Consider the following 21,851-nt stretch of genomic DNA (forward strand, 5'->3'; position numbering starts at 1 on the left):
CCATCCCCCTTTTCTATTTAACCAATAGTGGATTGGATGTTCTTTTATTGGTATTAACCAATCATCTATGTGGTATATAAAGGACCCCAAACAGGTGCCCCTGATATCGCCTGAGGAAGAATACTTTTGTATTCGAAACGCGTCGCGAAGGGTGTCGCTGGTCTGTTTATCACATACAGCCAGTCTTCACACAAGTGTTTTTATTGCTATTTTTATTGCCATTTTCGATCGAAACGGAAAACGGGCGGGCACTTCCAGGACTACTATAGGGGGCCTCATTTGCCGCGCATGCGTACTACGCAGATCATCACGCCGACAAGCGTGTGAAGCAGAGACGCAGCGCAGCCTCTGAATACAGCCCCAGCGCGCGGGGCTTGTTCCTGAAGACTGAGATTACCCCCCTCTTCATCCCATTTGTTGCCCTACCATTAGAAGTGACGATCGTGATCTGGACCATTAAAGTTTTTATATATGTAAGTGCATATTATTATCTTTATTTGTTGTCAATACATATCATATCTCAATCTTGGTGCGCTTTTGTGTTTTTTCTTTTTTCCTGAGACATATAAGATATATATGTACCAAGCAAACACCACTTACATGCACCATACACACACAGAGTGCATTCACCAAGCAAACACATACATCAGATACAGTTTATGCAGCATGCATGCACAAACATACCAGATACATGCACCATGCAAACACAAACATGCACACACACATTCCAGATTCATGTACCATGCATCCATATACCATGTACATGCACTTTATACACACATCAGATACATGCACATCATATACAGTACTTGAAAACATACACACACACACAAGATAAAATACATAATACACACACACACACACACACACACACACACACCAGATACATACACCCTAAAACATACCTACATCAGATATATGAATTATACACCAGATACATGCACCATGCACACACACACAAACATCACATACATGCACACACATTCCGGATTCATGTACAATGCATCCATATACCAGGTACATGCACTTTATACGTGAGGAGAGGAAGGAGACGCAGCTCACCGGTAACAGCAATCAAAAAATGCAATCAATGAAAAACAATCTTTATTAAGCTAAAATGGATAGACACGTCTATGGCACCTCTGACGCGTTTCGTCTCCGACGGGGTACTTTAACAAAGTACCCCGTCGGGTACGAAACATGTCAGAGGTGCCATAGATATGTGTCTATCCATTTTAGCTTAATAAAGATTGTTTTTCATTGATTGCGTTTTTTGATTACTGTTACCGGTGAACTGCGTCGCCTTCCTCCCCTCACGTCTTACAATTTTGGCTGGAGCACGCCTTCCACACAAACTCCTGGCTGTTTTCCCTACCTCAGCGACTGAGCAGCTAAGTATCCATTTGCTGTTGTTCCAGAGCCTGTGTGTGGCAGGTGGATTAGTGGGGGTTGCGGGTTGGTCAGGTTTAACACTCTCCGGTCTCTCACTTCACTTGTTGGGGCTCCGATCAGTCGTTTCTCCCTGCCTCCGCTATATTCACCCCCCACCTGTGTTTATATCCACATTTTTTATGATATGACTCCAGAGGAATTATTATATAGCCTATCTGGATTGTGATTATGGACTTTACAATACTGATTTCTATTTTATAATTTCTGGAGCGCCAGTCACGGGGGTTAACCCCTTCATGCACCTGCATATGCACTTTATACACACATCAGATACATGCACATTATATACAGTACTTGAACACACACACACACACACACACACACACACACACACACACACACACACACACACACACATATACATCAGATACATACACCCTAAAACATACCCACATCAGATATATGAATTATATACACACTGATGCATGCACAATACATACAGTATACATGGACTATACACATATGCACATTAAATATATGCAATACACACACCAAACAAACTCCAGTGCTCTGGAATAGGGAAGCATGCTTTAAACTGGTTTCATTCCTATCTATCAGATAGAAGCAACATGTGTCTATCTCGGGCACTAACTCCAACCCCTTGGATATCACCTGCGGTGTCCTGCAAGGCTCTGTTCTGGGGCCCCTACTCTTCTCAGCGTTCATCAATGATCTTCTTACAGCTTGTAAGGGAGATTCAATACACATGTATGCAGATGACACAATCTTATATGCACACAGCCCTAACCTCTCTGACCTTAGACACATACTTCAATCTGACTTTTTGAAACTTGAAAATTGGATTTACAAAAACAAACTGTTTTAAAATACTGACAAGACTGTAACAATGGTATTTGGGACCAAGGCCAAATTTCTAAAGCTTCCAATGAATGAGCTCCAGATAAGAACAAACTCTAATACTATCCTAGCCCCTGTTACTAGTTTCAAATATTTGAGCATATGGTTTGACTCCCATTTTACATTTGGGTTGCACATTGATACCCTGATATCCAAAACCTATGCCGAACTAGGTGTACTATATAGGAACAAATCCTCCCTAAGTCTGCTGGTCTGAAAGCGCATTTCCAATTATAGACTATGGGGACATAGTATATGGTACAGCACCCCAAATCCACCTTGGTAAACTTGATACCCTCTACAATTCAATATGCCACTTTGTCCTTCAATGCAACTACAACAGACATCACTGCGAAATGCTCAAGGAACTAGATTGGTCATCACTTGTGCCTAGGCGGAGAGTTAATCTTTCCTGTCTTGCCTTCAAATACTTTCTGGACAAGCTACCCGCCTATCTGAACAAGCTCCTCACCCCTACCACATGCAGGACCTATCATCTGAGATCTGACTCCAAAAGAATGTTCATGGTCCCAAGGTTCAACAAAGTATCCGGCCGCTCCTACTTCTCTTACCATGCACCCCAAAACTGGAACAATCTACCGGAGACTCTCACAGCCACCAATCTAAGTTCTTTCAAAACTAAAGCTGTCTTACATTTTAATCTGTTCTGTAACTGATACATACACTTATAATATATATTATCTCTAACTGTGCATGCAATGTCTTGTATATAATGTATATCTACCCTGATCACTCAATGTAATGTGCCCAGGACATACTGGAAAACGAGAGGCAACTCTCAATGTATTACTTCCTGGTAAAACATTTTATAAATGAATAAATACAAATACATGTAACATACAAATGCAAACATCAGATACATGTACCATACATATCCATCAGATACATGCAACATCCACACACATCAATACATCCACCATACATAAACAGAGACACACACATATATTAGTACTTACAGAAATATCCTGACCAACATACACATACACACACTTACTGACCTGGAGCGAGACTCTGGAGCAGAGAGGAGAACAGAGGCCAGCCAAGGGGTGCTCAGAAGTACCTCCCATGGCTGGAATCTGATTCAGAAGCAACTGTACCTGACATGTGAGTGCAGATCTCGTTCTCCTCTCCCAGCAGCTACCATCCCAGTATTAGAAAATCTCCCCCAGGCCAACCGGCCCCATACGGTTTCAACCTACACCTATCTACAGTATCAAATAATGTTGCTCCAATCTTACCCTATCTGCCCTAGCTTGCACCTTGGGGAGTGTCAGTAGGAGGAGTTACATGGTGCACATGTTATAATGAGATGTAGCACAATCTGCGTCTGCACCATTCTATTCCTCAAAAATCCATCATATCTGATGTGGAGCAAGTAACAGTTTGCAACAGATGTTAGAAATTGTTCTTGCATACACCGAAGCTGTGCTCAAAACAACATGGCAATGCGGCCAAACATACTTTTTTCTATGTTGATACATAGACCCCAAAAGAGACCAATACACATTCAAACTACAAATAAAGTCACATACACCAATGCAAGCACTGGCCATAGTACCACTATGCGTTAACACACTGCAGACAGCCACAAATACAACCGCAAGACAAATAATTCAACACAACAGATCTGGCATCACACATTTCAGTACACACATACCAGGCTGCAAACGAAATTCACTATACGCTCGCCACAGCAGCAGCACAAATAGACAAACACACACAAGCCCAACATACTGTACATATTCAATAATACATAAATAGGGAACAACATAAATCAGAGAAACTAAACCAAAAAAAATCCTTAGTATAGAGCATTATTAATCCAATGTATGTTAATGAAAATTAAATAGTGATTGGTATTAAAATATGATTTTTAATAATATCATGCAAACTAACAAAGGTGGGAACTACACATGAATATGAGTAAACTCAAGGACATATGATGCCTATCAAAAATATCATGTCGTAATGTCTTTTAATTGGAGATCACCACTATTATAATTATGTATGGTGAATCCAATACACGGACACAGAAAAACACTACAGACACTCACATCACAAAAGTAACACAAACTCACCATTGCACACTATGAACTATAGACAGCAAAACAATGTCACAACACAGGGAACATTCACCAACACACCACATACACAACAACACAAAGTCAAAAAGACACAGTAGTTAGTAACACTTTGTTACAACATGCCATATACTTATAGGATTCTGTATATACAAATCCACACAACACATGAGCACATGCATATTTATATCAACACACACACACAAGGTCACACCCTGTTTAAACACATGCACACACATAGCACAATAGTTTGCCATCTTTGGCACCATGTGCTATTATTAGTATTTGTAACTTCAATAGAAATGTTCCTGTCTCACGTTTGTGGGTAACATCCTTCTGTGCAGAGCTAGAAAACAGCAGGGGTGGTCCACAGCAGCAGCAGCAGCAGCACAGAGTAACACCTTGCTAACTAAAATGCAGAGCAGGAGAATACTCATTAGAATGATCACAGCCTGGGCTTTATGTCATCAATTTATCTAACCCCTGTGCTCTCAGAGGTGCCAGGAATGCAATACATGGCTCATGCATTCTTCTGTTCTCTTTCATAGCTACTGAATCCAGCAACCACCAGGTGTATAAGCACTGACCCCTTCATTGGCCAATGGGTCGGAATCACACACATGTATAAACATGCATGCCAAAGAAAGCAATGGGTATCCATATATATTCACATACTCATATTCAAAGACCTGCTCAAATTCATACGTATGCATGTGTTTAAGCAATACGATACCGTTTGGAAACGAAATCAGCAGGCAGCACTCCAGAATTGAACAAACAAGTGTATTGAAAAAATAAACACAAAACCAACATTTCGGTCCACGAATGGGACCTTTGTCAAGGTGGGGTGATATGCATGTTATATGCATGTGTTTTTATATGATATGCGTTGTGTGCGTGTGTGTATATAAATATATATATTTAAAATATTATGAAAATTGTGTTAGTGTCCAATTAATTCCGGACCTAACTGTATATATATATATATATTTATGTCCAATTATTTCCGGACCTAACTGTATATATATAAATATATATATATATATACAGTTAGGTCCGGAAATAATTGGACACTGACACAATTTTCATGATTTTGGCTCTGTACACCACCACAATGGATTTGAAATGAAACAACCGAGATGCAATAGAAGTGCAGACTTTCAGCTTTAATTCAAGGGGTTGAACAAAAATATCGTATGAAACGTTTAGGAATTGCAACTATTTTCATACACAGTCCCCTTATTTCAGGGGCTCAAATGTAATTGGACAAATTAACACAATCATAAATAAAATGTTCATTTTTAATACTTTGTCGAGAATCCTTTGCAGGCAATGACTGCTTGAAGTCTGGAACGCATGGATATCACCAAACGCTGGGTTTCCTCCTTTGTGATGCTTTGCCAGGCCTTTACTGCAGCTGTCTTCAGTTGTTGTTTGTTCGTGGGTCTTTCTGCCTTAAGTTTTGTCTTCAGCAAGTGTAATGCATGCTCGATCGGGTTGAGATCAGGTGATTGACTCGGCCATTGCAGAATATTCCACTTCTTTACCTTAAAAAACTCCTGAGTTGCTTTCGCAGTATGTTTTGGGTCATTGTCCATCTGTAAAGTGAAGTGCCGTCCAAACAACTTCGCTGAATTTGGCTGAATATGAGCAGACAATATATCCCTATACACTTCAGAATTCATCCAGCTGCTTCTGTCTTCTGTCACATCATCAATAAAAACTAGTGACCCAGTGCCATTGTAAGCCATGCATGCCCATGCCATCACACTGCCTCCACCGTGTTTTACAAATGATGTGGTATGCTTCGGATCATGAGTCGTTCCAAGCCTTCTCCATATTTATTTCTTCCCATCATTCTGGTACAGGTTGATCCTAGTTTCATCTGTCCAAAGAATGCTGTTTCAGAACTGGGATGGCTTTTTTAGATATTGTTTGGCAAAGTCAAATCTGGCCTTTCTATTCTTGAGGCTTATGAATGGTTTGCACCTTGTGGTGAACCCTCTGTATTTGCTCTCGTGAAGTCTTCTCATTATGGTAGACTTGGATAATGATATGCCTACCTCCTGTAGAGTGTTCTTCACTTGGCTGGATGTTGTGAAGGGGTTTTTCTTTACCATGGAAAGGATCCTACGATCATCCACCACTGTTGTCTTCCGTGGACGTCCAGGCCTTTTTGTGTGGCAGAGCTCACCAGTGCGTTCTTGTTTTCTCAGAATGTACCAAACTGTTGATTTGGCCACTCCTAATGTTCCTGCCATCTCTCTGATGGATTTTCTTTTTTTTTTTGCAGCCTAAGAATGCCCTGTTTCACTTGCATTGAGAGCTCCTTTAACCGCATGTTGTGAGTTCACAGCAAGAGCTTCCAAATGCGAATGCCACACCTGGAATCAACTCCAGACCTTTTACATGCTTAATTGATGATGAATTAATGAAGGAATAGCCCACATCTGTCCATGAAACAGCTTTTGAGTCAATTGTCCAATTACTTTTGGTCCTTTGAAAAAGAGGGGGCTACATATTAAAGAGATGTAATTCCTAAACCCTTCCTCCAATTTGGATGTGAATACCCTCAAATTAAAGTGGATAGACTGCACTTTATTTAAGCCCATATTCATTATTTAACTGTAACTTTAATTTGTTTTGGTACACAGCTGAAATAACAAAACTTGTATCAGTGTCCAATTATTTCCGGACCTAACTGTGTATATATATATATATATATATATATATATATATATATATATACTGTTCAGTACGTGTGTGTATGTAAATATATATATATATATATATATATATATATACTGTTCAGTACGTGTGTGTATGTGTACATACACAGATAATATACAACTCAGACTGAAATACATGCATAAATACGCACTACAAACAGAAGGCAACATCCAGTAATCTACAGTAAGTATTTAACTGCAATGCATTGTGGCACTGAAAGTGTTGTTCCATGTCCCGCTGCTGCTTTAACTTGCTTTAATAAAGGAGCATGGTCAGTGACTCCTGATCCCACCCCCTATTGCGCCATGCTCAGCAGCACCAGTGACCGTCTTCTGGCATTAATTTACTCCCCCCTGTTGTGCGCCCCCTGCTGGCACAAAGATTTTACGGATACTCTAGGGTCTGTGAAGTACAGTGCTGAGCTGTAAATTGGTGTTTTAAAACCGCTAAAAGATGCTCAACACCTGCTAACTTAAAATAGTTTGTTTCTAATAGCAGCTGAACCCCACACACAGAGGGCACAGCATGTACCTGCAGTGTTCATCTCATTCTGATCGCCTAAGAGAGACACTATTTATTACTAACTCTCTCCTGCTTTATTTGTACAGTATCCCTCTCCTCATTGTCCCTGTTTCTATATTTTTTTACCTCTTTCTTTCTTCACATTCTTCTTAGTTCATTGGCCGTCCCACACCTCTCTATCCCTTCAGTGCTCTGTTTTTCCCCATCTCTAGTTTGTTCCTCACTCTTTTTCCCCTTTTACGATTTACCCTTTACCTGCTCTCCCCCCCCCCCCCCCCCACCCCCTTCTCTCTCTAGCTCACTTCCCTCCTTACCTTTTTTGCAGAATCTGTGTCTTACCTTGTTTTGGTCCCTGCCTTTAAACCATTTCTCTTTGACTCTTTCCCTTCCCTCCTCTGCTGCTTATAAGTCATATTATTATTTATTAATAAGGTAGCAACATATTCTTCAGAGCAGTACTATGATTGTGAAAGACAAAATTACAATGTAGCACTTTAACAATGTAACGCATTCTGGTATAGTGTGTAGGAAGTCCCTGCTCCCTATTAGAGACCGATTTACTTATACACCTCCGAATAGTCACTATACTGCACATAGAGACCTACCTGTGAACACACCTGAGATAGCAAGGAAATATGAGCATTTTAATCATTTCAAATATATATTGTGTAAGGCTTAGTTCACAGGTATCTTGTGTGTGCTCACAGGTATAGGTCCACATAGTTTAACTATGTTTTCTGATTGTTTTAAATATAGATTATCATTCAAAACTCAACAATTTCTACAGAACGTTTTGCAAATTTCAGAATTGCAAACTAAATGATGGTAAGTTCACACATCTCTACTCCCTCTCAGCCTCCACTCCCTCTCAACCTCCACTCCCTGTCCTCTTTTGTTAACAGAATCAAGCTGCCCTGAAATTAAATACATTGTCAGTACTTCTTTTCCTCAAAATCACTCCAACTTCTGCTCTCTCTCTCTCTCCTCTTCCCAATTTCTTTTTCTCCTCCACTACCGGGCTCCTATTCAATAGGTTGCAAAGACGCCATGTGGAACATCAACTGCACCCACTGGAATATTAATGAGTCAGGAAGACGAAGGACTTTGAATCCACAGCTGCATTCAATCTGAACCCCTTCAGTGTACATCTGGTAGACAGCCTTTGGCACAGCCAAAGGGCAGCTAAAGGATGTGAGCCGTTTGCTGCCATTCGCCGATGTTTGGTGATGTTAAAGCATCTCAATTTAAAACTGAAACTCACCAGCCCTTTTATCCCCTGTACCCAATTTTCCAACCCTGTCTGTCCATGAAATATCTGTGAAGTGACTGTATAACCCTGTTCATTTAATATAACCATGTATTGTTATAACTCGTGTGCCCAGGACATACTTGAAAACGAGTGGTACCTCTCAATGTATTACTTCCTGGGAAAACATTTTGATAAATAAATAAATGTTGTGGAAGAGTTCAGCTCCATTTGAATAAGTGGGGCTAACATCTTCTCCAAAATGAGGCTGGTGTCTCCACTGCACATTCTATAAGGCTCTCTGTCTTTCATTAGCCTCTCTCCCATCACCTCCACATTCTCTCTTCACTTCCCTCTAATGTATTGCCTTATTTTCTCTCTTTTTCACTTCTCTACTTCAGTTGTCCTTTGCTTTTCTCTTTTCTTCTACCCATGTTTCTTTTTTTATCCTTCTCATATCTTCCTCCTCACCCCTCCTCCTTCACTGGATGTGCTGTGTAATTCTGGATCGGCTGAACTCAGCTTATTATATTTCTCCTTCCAAAGCCAGCACAGTATGAAAGGATGGAAAACTCATTCTTGAAGAACGATGTCACCCATAGAGCGTTATGTTCCATCCATCCTGCAGTGACTTATTACTGCAATTGTGACACTTTAGTGAAGCACCACAAGGACAAGCAAAAGCAGTTGGGAGAAGGCAACCAGGTTTGTATTAGAGGCATACTGTATGTCCTGGGTAAGTATGCAGATACTGAGCTGTTAAGTAGATACTAAGGGCCTATTCTCGTAGCTGCAAAGTGTGACAAACCCCTTCTAAAGAGCACTTTTCCGATCGAATCGGCATGCTTTGCTATTCTGTAAGCCTTGGTCTCATGTTCCATCTGTGTCTTAAAGGCTTTTTTATAAGCGGTTTCACTCCGACTCTGCTACTCCGATCGGCTTGTGAAAAAAGCATGAAACTCCATTTTTTAAAACTAAAACTCCGTTATACAAACCGCTTCTAGAAACTCGCATTTTTTTTCACGCCATCTCAAGGGGGGTGAGATTGGTATTGCGAGTTACTTCCCCCGGGCTGAAATATCGGTTTGGCTGAGAGAACAGAGTTGCAACCACCTCTGGTCATTCCGCTTCTGTAGCAAGTACAATCCGTGCGTTTTGTCACTTTATATAGAAGTGGTTCAGAAGATGTGATTTGCAATAGAGAATGGGGGTTTTCCTCACATTTCATTTCGCTACTTCTGAACATGCTAAACCGCGCGGTTTGACACTGACAACTTTGGCACTACGAGAACAGGTCACATAGAGCACAAGTTCTATATTATACATGGGATGGGGTAGAAGGTGCAGTGCTGCAGATCTTTCTAAAAGGGCTTTATCCGAGCTCCAAAAGTGTAGTTTGTGGCTCTAGACCAGGAGGGCGCAAACTGGGAGGATCGAGATTTTCTGGGGGAGACACGGCGGTTACAGAGGCCCCGCACTTCCCTGAAGGCATTTAAACTAAATGCCGGGGGACCTCGCGAGGCCTCTGTAACTTCACTTACCTTTGTGTTGGGCGACGTGTTGCCATGGCAACCCACGGCGTCATTATCGCCAGCTTTGCACATTGACTTTTAATGCTTTGCCAAAACTTTTTTGGTTAGCTTTGCCATTTTCATGAACATTTTTGAGAATACAGAAAGTGAATCCCTGCGCTTCCACCATTGGGCTAACCATAAATGGGGAAATAAATATACATAGTGAAACCTAAGTGTGTAAGACAAAGGAGACTTTTGGTTGTATCTTTTGATCAAATAAATAGAAGCCTGCTAACCAATGTCAAGGTAAGTCTCAGTAGCAGGTTCCTATGCTAACTGCATACAAAGGTTTATGGATTTATTGCTAGCCCAATGCCAGAGCTTCTACAGAAATCGTGGGGCCCTGGACAAACATTTTAAGCAGGCCCAGCCCCCCCCCCCACCGTATCAACTGTATTGCGAGTCGCCCCCCCCATTTCACACCTCCTGTGCCTCCTCTCTTCCCCCCCCCTCTTCCCATGTATTTCTCTCCTTTCCGTCTCACCCCCTCTCACTCTCACGCCTCGCATGTATTTCTCTCTCCTGCGTCTCACTCTTACTCCCTCTTCTCTTTTCCTCACTCACCCCCTCTCTCCTCTCCCTCCATCAATTACCCCACGCTCACTCATTCCCTCCCCCTCACACAATTCCCACTACAAGATATATACCAAAAAACTTCCCACCCCCAATGCATAAAACTACCAACCCCCAAATACATACAAAAAAAATCCCCACCCCCCAAATATATACAACCTCCCCCACCCCACCAAATGCATACGAAAAACCCACCAACCCAATACATATTAAAAAAAACAATACTTATAACCCCCCCCCCCCATACATACATATACATATACAGCTGAACCCCATTTGCTCGGGGTCCACATAATGAGACCGCGTTATAACTGGGATCGCAAAATGGCCGTCGTGTGAGGACTTACCCAGCATCTGCAGCTCTCTCTGTGCAGCTCTCTCCTCTCTCCCTGCTTCATCAGGCTGCATCCACATGCGTGGCGCACATCTCCAAAGTTTTTTTTTTTTTATAACATTCAATGCTTTATTGCTAACGGACACACATACCTCCCCCTACACTAATAATTGTAGCATACCATGCAGGAATCTAACCCATGACCCTTCATACACTAGTAGCGATTCTTTACCTGCTACACCATAGGATTGAAACTTAACTTCTACTGCACAGTACCCCCAAGCCCCCCAATACTTATAACAATTCCCCCAAGCCCCCCAATCCATATACAAATACCCCCAACCCCCCGATACATATAAAAATACCCCCATGCCCCCCAATACATATAAAAAATCCACCAATACATATACAAATTCCCCCAAGCCCCCCAATACAGTATATATAAAAATACCCCCAAGCCCCCCAATACATATACAAATTCCCCCAAGCCCCCCAATACATATAAAAATACCCCCAAGCCCCCAATACATATAAAAAAGACCCCCAACCCCAAATACATATAAAAAAGACCCCATACATATTAAAAGACCCCACCTCCCAATACATATTTTAAAAAAGCCCACCCCCCAATACATATAAAAAAAGACTCCTAACCCCCAATACATATTAAAAAAGACCCCCACAATATGTCCAGTGGCTGTGGGGGGCCCCGGCGACTGGCACTGCAAGTTGGGCTCGACCTCTGGCCAGGTCGGCTGCCGCTGATCTCGTGGCCAGACCCCGACTCTCCCCTCAACAGCAGCCTTCATGTCTCTATCCCTCTGTCCCACGCTGAGCTTCCGACAGGCCTCCCTCTCATGCTATCGTACGCCGGAAGCAGAGAGCACTGAGGTCAGAGAGGCCCGTCGGCGTGGGACGGAGGCATAGAGTCATGCAGGCTGCTGCTAAGGGAGAGCCAGGGCCCGGCCGCGAGAGGACTGGCAGACGGGCCTGGCCAGAGGTCGGGCCCAACTTGCAGTGCCGGCCGGGCCTCCCCAACTCACTGGGCCCTGGACGCCAACCCTGGCAGACCCACCCTGTTGGCGGCCCTGGGATAAGCGCAGGGATTCACTTTCTGTTTTTTTACATATGTATGTATGTATGTATGTATGGCCAATTTTTCGCCAGCACCATGCTCCCTACACGAGAAGCGCGGTGAATATATACATTTTTGAGAATTCCAGCGAAAATGTTGCACATCTCTACATCTGATAGGTTACTGTACATAGTAACAGAGTAATCTTTCACAAAGCTTTGACAGGCTCTTGGCTTTTTCTGCGTTCGTCACTATGTCGCCCTGCTTTTACTAGAATAGACTTGATAACCATCAGCTTCCTTTTTTGTGCGAGTGTAACACTACATACAGCTGCGTTTATAGTGGGCGCGCGACGGAGCACATTGCGCTGCGCGGAAATGTTGCCCGAGTGATTTGTGCTCATAGGGTTTGCGCGATGATGGGGGGGCAAGGCAGAGGTGTGGCAGAGGCGTGCCCGTGACGTCACCCGGTTGGTTCGCCGTGATTGGCTGAACCGCTCACGTGATGAGGCCGTCGCGCGAAAAAACAAAATTATTTGTCTTTTCCAAAACCTGCCGCGTGGTCGCTCTTAATGGCTTGCACGTTCGCGCGCACTATGGCTGGCCTCATAGAGGGAAGGTCTGTTGTACGCGCCCACTATAAATGCGCCCTAACCCTTTAATGGAAAGGGTACACTAAATGGGCCATACACTACTTCTATATCTAAGCCCCAATGGAAAGATAGATTTCACTTTATAGTTGATGTGCTTCACTGGTTTGTACAATGAGAGTAAATAAAACGCAGAACACTTTCCTTACTACCTCCTCGACTGGAAAAAATCACTCTGCTCAGATCAATATAGTTTGCTGCATTGAATGCGGTAGGCCTGAGCCAGGCTTCCAGCTTTGAGGATTGCATTGATCTCAGGGATTAGGGAATGACATGGAACAGGGAGTTTGTTTGCGTTGGGGGTGGTTGCTTGTATCTGAGAGGAGATGTGGGATTTGGTTATTTCTGGCATGAAGGAAGGAAAATAAACAGATAACGTGAGATTTACTAATGAAAGGGGGCTTCACAGTGACCTCGGTGAGGCTGTGTCTGGGTAAATCTTTATCATCTTTGCTGCCAGAGAGGCCTGCAGCTAAGGGTTAACCTCTGTACTGCTCAGTGTCCTCATGCATTTACTCTTAGGCTGAAACTGAGGTAAGATTATTGTTGTGCTCACTTGTGTATTTTATGCTTCTAAGATAGGCAATGTGTTCTAAATGGGCCATCTGTGATACTGGTTAGTGGGGGAAGTCACTGAGACTGGCATCTTACGAAGGACCCAGAGTAGTTCTATTTTGTAACTGAGCATGAATAGAGTGTAGAGGGAGTACTCTGGTGAAACTTCACTGCCTTTAAAGTGATTGAATCCAGATTGAATACCAGTGACAGCGGCTGTCAATTTATCTCTCTGCTCCTTAGACACCAAAATTGTAAGCTCTGCGGGACATGGTTGGTGCTAGATAATATGAAATGAGATTGTTCCGTTTTTATGTAAATCGCCCCGCTGGAAATGACAATATGGATGAAAGGTAAAGTAGAAATGTCATTGTCATTCTTTTTGTTACAAAAGACTTGATTTTTTGCCTTGGTAGAAAAATTCACCATTGAGAAGAATTAATTTGTGGTCTGAAAGTAACTTTAGCCAGTAACCCCCTCCGTTCTGGAAATGACAGCTGTGAATTTCAGACCTGGGTCTTAAGGAAGCATATGAGTAGCTCCGTGGCTGATAATTTATACCTTATACATAAACCTTGGCCCCTTGCAGACGCACTTACCAGAATGCCTTCCTACTGTCTCTGTACGTTCTTCCTACCAACCAATTAGATTGTAAGCTCCTCAGAGCAGCGACTCCCTTTCCTAAATGTTACTTCTATGTCTGAAGCACTTCTTCCCATTATAGGGGCCTATGCACTATGCTCTGATAAAATGTTTTTTAAATTGCCATTTTTGACAACGTTGCTATCACGGTATGCAGAAAGCCCCGAATACCAGTGATAGCAACATTTGCAAAAATGGTGAGTAGCCGGGGACGTGAAGATCGTCCTTCTGAAAAGGGCTCACCCGGTGAGTTCTTTGTGCTGCAAAGAGAGAAAGAGCTGCCTCTCCCTGCGCAAATCTCGCCTGAATTTTTTTTTAGAATTTACATTTTATTACTAGTATATTGTAGCGGGGGGGGGGGGAGCGGGGGTGTCCGGAGCAGAACCGCATTGATTTGAGGTCCGGTGACCCCCTGCTTCCTAAGATACAGGCCCCGTTATGGGGTGCCGGTATCTCCTATGCATTTGATTCCCACGGTCACGTTACGCGGGGCATTTCAATGCGTAGGAGATACCGGCACCCCATAACGGGGCCTGTATCTCAGGAAACAGGGGGTCCCCGGACCTCAAATCCACAAGGTTCTGCTCCGGAGACCCCCTGCTACAATACACTAGTAATAAAACCCTAATTCAAATTTTTACACATTCGTTTCCGTATCGGCTATCTGCTATGGTAATGAAGCTCCTTTAATGTAATTTTTATTAATAGTGTGTGGGAGTAGGGGGTCTCCTGAGCTGAACCACTTTGATTTCAGCCTCAGCAACCCCCTGCTTCCCAAGGCAATGAAGGGGTTAAGACACAATAGCAGCTTTATTGAGGGCAAAGAGGGTAAGTGAAGCGGGTACTTGGCCCTTCACTCTTCCCTCTGCCCCCAATAAACATTACAATATGTACCAATACACGACCCACCCACCCCCTGTGCCCCCACATAAAATCAGATTTTATATTTTTATACACAGGATTGATACAAGAGGCCGTCGGGGGCCCCGGGTGATCTCTGTGGGTGTCTGTGGGCCTCCAGCTGGTCCTTACGGGTGTCCAGGGGCCCCAACAGGGTCCCCGGGTGATCCCCCCGGGTATCTGGGGGCCCTCGGGTTGTCCCCACGGGTGTCTGGGGAGCCTTGGGTGGTTCCCATGGATGTCTGGGGCCCTCGGGAGGTTCCCATGGGTTTCTGGGGGCCTTCAGATGGTCCCTGCAAGTGTCCGGTGGTCCTTAGGTGTTCCCCATGGGTGTCTGGGGGCCCTCAGGTGGTTCCCGTGGGTGTCCGTGGGTCCTTGGGTGGTCCCAGTGGGTCCCCGCTGGCCTGCGGTACCAATCCTGTATAAAAAAATAAAATGTTGCATACATTGCAGTGAATACACCCCCCTCCCCCCAACACATACAGTACAGTAATGGGCAAAATAACTATTATCCAGATATGGATAATAGCTCATTTGCCCATTATTAAATCAAATATTAGCCAGGCAGCAGAAATAAAGTAAATAAACCCTTCTACGTACCCCTGGCATCATGAAGGGCGTCCTTGTGAGCATACTGCAGGGTCATGTCCTCCGATGCCAGCAAGAATACATACAAAAATACAATCTAATGGCCCCTAACCCCTTAATCATCTTAGCGGGTTAATAACCGCTATAGTAATTAAGGGGTTAATCCACACTCCCCCGCTACCCACCTAGGAGGCCTAACCACCCACCCCAGGCCCACTATACCCACCCTGTACCCATTGATTGGCATAGTGGTACATCATACCCATTTAATATGGGCATGATAAGCCACTATAGCAGTCAATAGTCACCCTAATAAAAATGCATGAGGGCCCAAAATACACAATAATAAAACATACACTTGCACCTAAACACCACAATTCAATTAATAAAAGCACTAACCAACAAAATAATTAAATAATTTTAACTAGTAACCAACACAGCAATTAATTAATAAAAGCACTAGCCAACACATCAATTCAAACAAGGAGCCAACAAAAGAATTAATTAATTAAAAATGCTAATCAATTGAAAAAATGCATAAAAAATAATCCCTCCAAATTACAAACTATTTAATACAAACAATCCAGATAAATGGAAAAAATAACACTCAAACAAGCATTTGTGAAAAAATGCATTGGCTCACTGTATTTATCTGTACCGTAAATGGCCACAGATTAATACATTAGCAGTCAATGGGCAATGAATAACATTAAAAAAAGAAATACAATAAAAAAACTTGTAAAACAAATTACATACATTCAATATTTTACTTACCTTTAGAAGCGCTGGCCCTCCGAATCTAGGGGTATCAGGAAACTCTCGTACCATGACATCATCAAAGACAATCCAACGCCATCCACCTTGAAGATCCAGAACATGTAACACAATTTTCGTTTCTTTGATCTTCTATCACCTTCTTCTTTCTTCATCTGTCATTATTTCTTTGATTTCTTTAATCTTCTATCTTTATCTGTTAATCCAGAAATCCCCATGGTAAATCCACAAACGATGTCACGTCGGCTTCATGAGGTAAAATGAGGCGTCAAGGCCTTAAATATGGACTGTGATGTCACATTTTTAGGTCAGATGGTACAGCTCCAATCTGATTGGACACTGTATCATGTGCCCACCTCTTTTTATTTTTGGTAAAGGATGTGACGTCATCTCCAAGGGAGGTACGTCACATCCTTCAAACCACATGGCCATATCACATGGTATTATAGCCAATGGGAACCCATTGGTTACTGTACCATGTGATAGGTTACCTTAATTCAAAAGGATGCAACGTCACTTTAAGGCATGATGTCACCGGGACCATACGAGGACCCGCGTGGACCCCCCGGGGACCGATTTGGGGTCCCGGACACCCACAGGGACCACCTGAAGACCCATGGACACCCATGGGGACCAACCGGGGACCCCCGGACACCTGCGGGGATTACCTGGGGACCCTGTTGGGGCCCCCGAACACCCGAGCGGACCACACGGGGACCACCCAGGGGCCCCCGAACACCCGAGCGGACTACACGGGAACCACCCAGGGACCCCCAGACACCCACGGGGACCACCTGGAGACCCACGCACACCTACAGGTTTTCTTTTCATGCAGCTGGTTGTGACAGGTTCAATGCCAGGACCATCCTGCCTCTAATTATAGAGGTAAATAAGGATTTTAATCAGTTAGTGTTAGGACCTGCGAACTGGTCATGCCTTGAAAGTGGCTCACAGGCTTAAACGCTTTGGCCAAAGGGTTAACTAAATTACCCTTTTTCAAGAGATATATAGGTATTTCATTGTATATTTTTGTCACATTGGATGTTGCTTTGGACGTCTTTGTTTCTTGTTTTATACAATTAGCCACGCCCAGTGGCACTCCTTTTGACACTTATATACATATATATATATATATATATATATATATATATATATATATATATATATATATATATAGTGGTAATTTTGGGAGGTTTCTGAGAGCTTGCTGAGTATCTGTGTGTTTGTTAACTTACAAATTAGGCATTTTATTATCTCAAAACATTTCCCACAAGGTTTCACAAATCCGACTGTATTTGGAAAAATGTGCGCAATACAAACAGAGAGGGATCATTTAAAAAATATATGCTGTTCTGAATTTTATACATAAGAATAAAAAACACTTGTATATGAGTATGTGGGAGAAAAATATAGGAAAATAAATTTCTAGGGAGGATTGGTCAGAGATATGAAAAAAATGTAGAAGGTGTGTGGTGCTCCAAAAAACAGCCTATTATTTTGAAAATACACTTGATTGAAGATTCCTGCAAATGTGTACTCCCCATTGGATAAACACGAATTGTATCCCAGATGTATTGAACAATCAAAGCTCCATAATAAACCGACTAGTGGACTAGGGTCCCCACAAGCACTGTAGTAAGGGACCTCACAATTAAGTGACCCAACATAATGTATCGGAATGGAGATTTTAAGTGAAGTACTGTATAATAACTCACTCATTGTGGAAGGCTTGATCCAGATTGTCCAGACTTTATCCACAGCAGGGGGTGTGCTTCCGATTCTTCAGTGTGCTAACCAGAAAGATAGATAGAAAAAAGCAGGCACCAGCAGTACAGGACCAAAAAAATGAAAGAACATCCAAAGAGCGTGTGCCCATTAAAAATAATTATTTAATGGATTCCAGCAAAAATAACAGGCACATTATGGGGTACAGAGCCCCCCACCAACGCGTTTCGAATTTTGGATGTTCTTTCATTTTTTTGGTCCTGTACTGCTGGTGCCTGCTTTTTCCTATCTATCTTTTTGGTCAGAGATATGGGAAGCTGCAGCGTGTTCATCTGTCTGTACAATAATTAAGGAAAACAGATATAAGATTACGATGAGGTGGTATTTAACACCAGATAGGTTAGCAGCGAGGTGGGCAACCCTGTCGCCATTCGCCACTTGTGGTGAATTGGCAACCAAAGTGTGGCGAATTGTACTTTGCCAGTAATGGGAAATGGGAAGCGAGTGCGGCGGCATGCGCAAGAGCACAGCATGTGCGAGTGCGGCGGCAGCAGCGGCAGCAGCGGCGCACGATGGCAGTGCTACTGCTGAGAGCATGGGGCACAGACGGTGGCCGGGAGGAGAGTGGTGAGTGGTGAGTGGAGGAGAGAGAGAATCAATAAGAGCACGGCGGGGGGGGGGGAGGGCGGGAGCACACACCCCGGTGGCGACAGCTCCACAGACTCCTGTTCCAGTGCTGTTTGGGAAGCTAAGAAGCAACACAATGCTGGCTCAAGAGATTATCATGATATTGGGGGTGTAATGATGGGATGGGGGGGGGTAGTGATGGGATGGGGGGTGATGATGGGAAATGACATGATGATGGGGGGTATGAAATTAGATGATATGATGATGGGGGTAAAGAAGATGATGTGATGAGGGGGTGAAATGAGATGATATGATGATGATGGAGGGGAAATTAGATCATGATGATGAGGGTGGTGAGGAGATGATGGGGGGGAATGAGAGGGTGGTGAGGAGATGATGAAGGGGGGAAATGAGATGATAATGATGATGATGATGATGATGGGGGAGATGATATGATATGATGATGATGGGGGGGAAATGAGATGATGATGATGGTCTTACATTTTCAATTTGAACCATTTTCATCGTTTGTGTCTGATGCAGTTGTAACTGAGTAGTCAAAGTGTTCATGTTTTGAATCAACGTGTTCAAACAGTGTGTGTTTTACATTTTCGAACGCGCAACATAATACCTCAATTTTTACATGGTGTGGCTATTTTCACTTCTCATTCGCCACACCTGTGGCTACATTGAAAAATAGGTTGCCCACCCCTGGGTTAGCACATATATACAAAAGAGCAAGTGCTATGTGTTGGAGAAATTGTGGGTGGAAAGGTACATTGTATAATATTTTCTGGACATGTCCAAAGGCTGATTCCTTCTGGAAGAAAATTAAGAGAGAGATTACCAGAGCACTTGAGGTTGATTTTCCACTAGACCCTGCAGTAATGATTTCGGGAAAAACTATAACAAACGTATCATATTCCACGAACAAATGAATTGCGCATCTTCTAACAGCAGCAAGGTGTACAATAGCTCTTCAATGGAAAAAGATAAATGTTCCATCTTATCAGACCTTTCAAGAAAAAGTTAGACATGTTATAGAAATGGAAAAACTCACTGAATTTCTGAACAATTCTACGGAGAAATGTGAAAAGATTTGGAGTCCCTGGATAAGAGCCTTTCCAGAAGATGTTACAGTGTTAACGGATTTACAAATAAAAACAAATTTAGATAGGAAAAATTGTCAAGATTATTGATACTGTTATCTCTTGCTGTCCCTCCTCCCCCTCCCACATATTTTGTTTATGATATGGTTAATTATTATTTTGAATATTAATAATTATTAGTGTAGCCCCCTGTAAACAGCACAGGCTATACAGATCTTCCTCCTACTGTGGTAAGTCCTGCTAGGGGCAAGCACCAGTAGTAATCATGGGGTTTCCCCCCTTCAAGCCCTGCCCTGAGTGATGGATGCAGGCCCATGACTCTGCTGCAGGCATGAGTCAGAGGGGAGGTCCTGTTGACATCATGAGGGGTGGGGCTAAGCCTACTTTGCAGCCCATTCCTGTAAGTGAAAGGAGTCTATTCTAGCTTTTGCTGGAGTCTGTCCTAGGAGTGAAAGGAGTATACCGAGCTCCGTCCTGGGAGCAACAAGAGAGAGAACTCTGGCCTATGACATTTGGAGAGCGAGCCGAGTTCAGGTGGACCAATGCCCCTCACCCCGATGATGGGGTGATGGGGAGAATCCATTCCCCACCCAGAGGATACCCTCTGAGGTGGGCAGTGGGGTATTGAGGCCCCAGCCCAGTCCATCCTGTCGGAGTGTACGCTTGGAGGGAAAGAGAGGAGGAAAGGCCTGTACAGAGTGGAGGGCCGTGTGAATTGGGGACATTGCTGTTGTTGTTGTGGCTGCTTGTCGCTACACTGCCGGGCGCAACTCGGACCAATAAAGAGAGACATTACCTTTTTACCAACGACTGCTGTGTGATTCTGGAGCATAAACCCTGGGACCAGGGGTCACACTTCTATACAGGTCCTACCCCATACCCTGGGATGGTATAGAGGATGGAGGCGCTGCACCACCACTGAAAGCATGGAGGCTACTACCCCAGAAGCCTGGTCCTGTGATCCCCCACACCACCGCGGGAGACTCAGGCCCTCCTGTTCCACGCAGGTACGCACCACGAAGTACATGTAATCTGCCCTCACACACCCTAGATATGTCAGATGAGTCTAGGGGGGGGGGGGGGAATAAGGGTTACATTTGGAGGCGCTGCTGAGATAAACAGGACAGGCTTACAGCAAGGCAGAGCAGAAATAGTGATGTGCACTCTCCGGTCCAGTGTTGAGGAACGTAGGGCGCAATTGCACACCGGGGGTAGTCAGAGGAGCGTGGATCGCCGCTCCCGCACAGTATGCCCTGGGTGCCCTAAGCGGGTGGCGTAAGAGGGGTGCATAGCTATCGCTGTCCTAGTTCCTTGAGGCAGATAGTGTGAGGCAACTGGGGGTGTCAGCCTGCTAACTAGTCCAGGGACCATGGCCCAGGGCCCGCACTATGAGTGGCCAATAGAGGGACGCCCGTACCTAGGGAGATGCCCGGTACTCTAGCTAACACCCACAAAACGCACCACAGAGCACTGGCCGGAACGAACATCGAGCACAGTACACACACAGAAGGAGTTCTGCCTAGCCTGGGGTATGCCACCTCATATTAGTGGTACCAGGATATACATGCAGAGAGAAGAAGGTGTCGAGGAGATTAGTCAGTGTCTAGGAGATAATTAGACACTGAGGAGAGTACACAATTACATGTAGTGGGCGCATCGAAGATGGCGGCCGTCACTACATGTGCTCCGTGGAGCAAAGAACCCTCCAAAATGGCGACCAAGGCGCCATCAGCGGCCCAGCAGATAGCAGCCGATCTAAAATGGCGTTTCCCACCAATCCTGGAGTGCGCACGTGAATCATGCAAAAGAACTGTAT

The sequence above is a fragment of the Ascaphus truei genome, chromosome 5 (assembly GCF_040206685.1).
Source record: "Ascaphus truei isolate aAscTru1 chromosome 5, aAscTru1.hap1, whole genome shotgun sequence".
Classification (NCBI taxonomy): domain Eukaryota; kingdom Metazoa; phylum Chordata; class Amphibia; order Anura; family Ascaphidae; genus Ascaphus; species Ascaphus truei.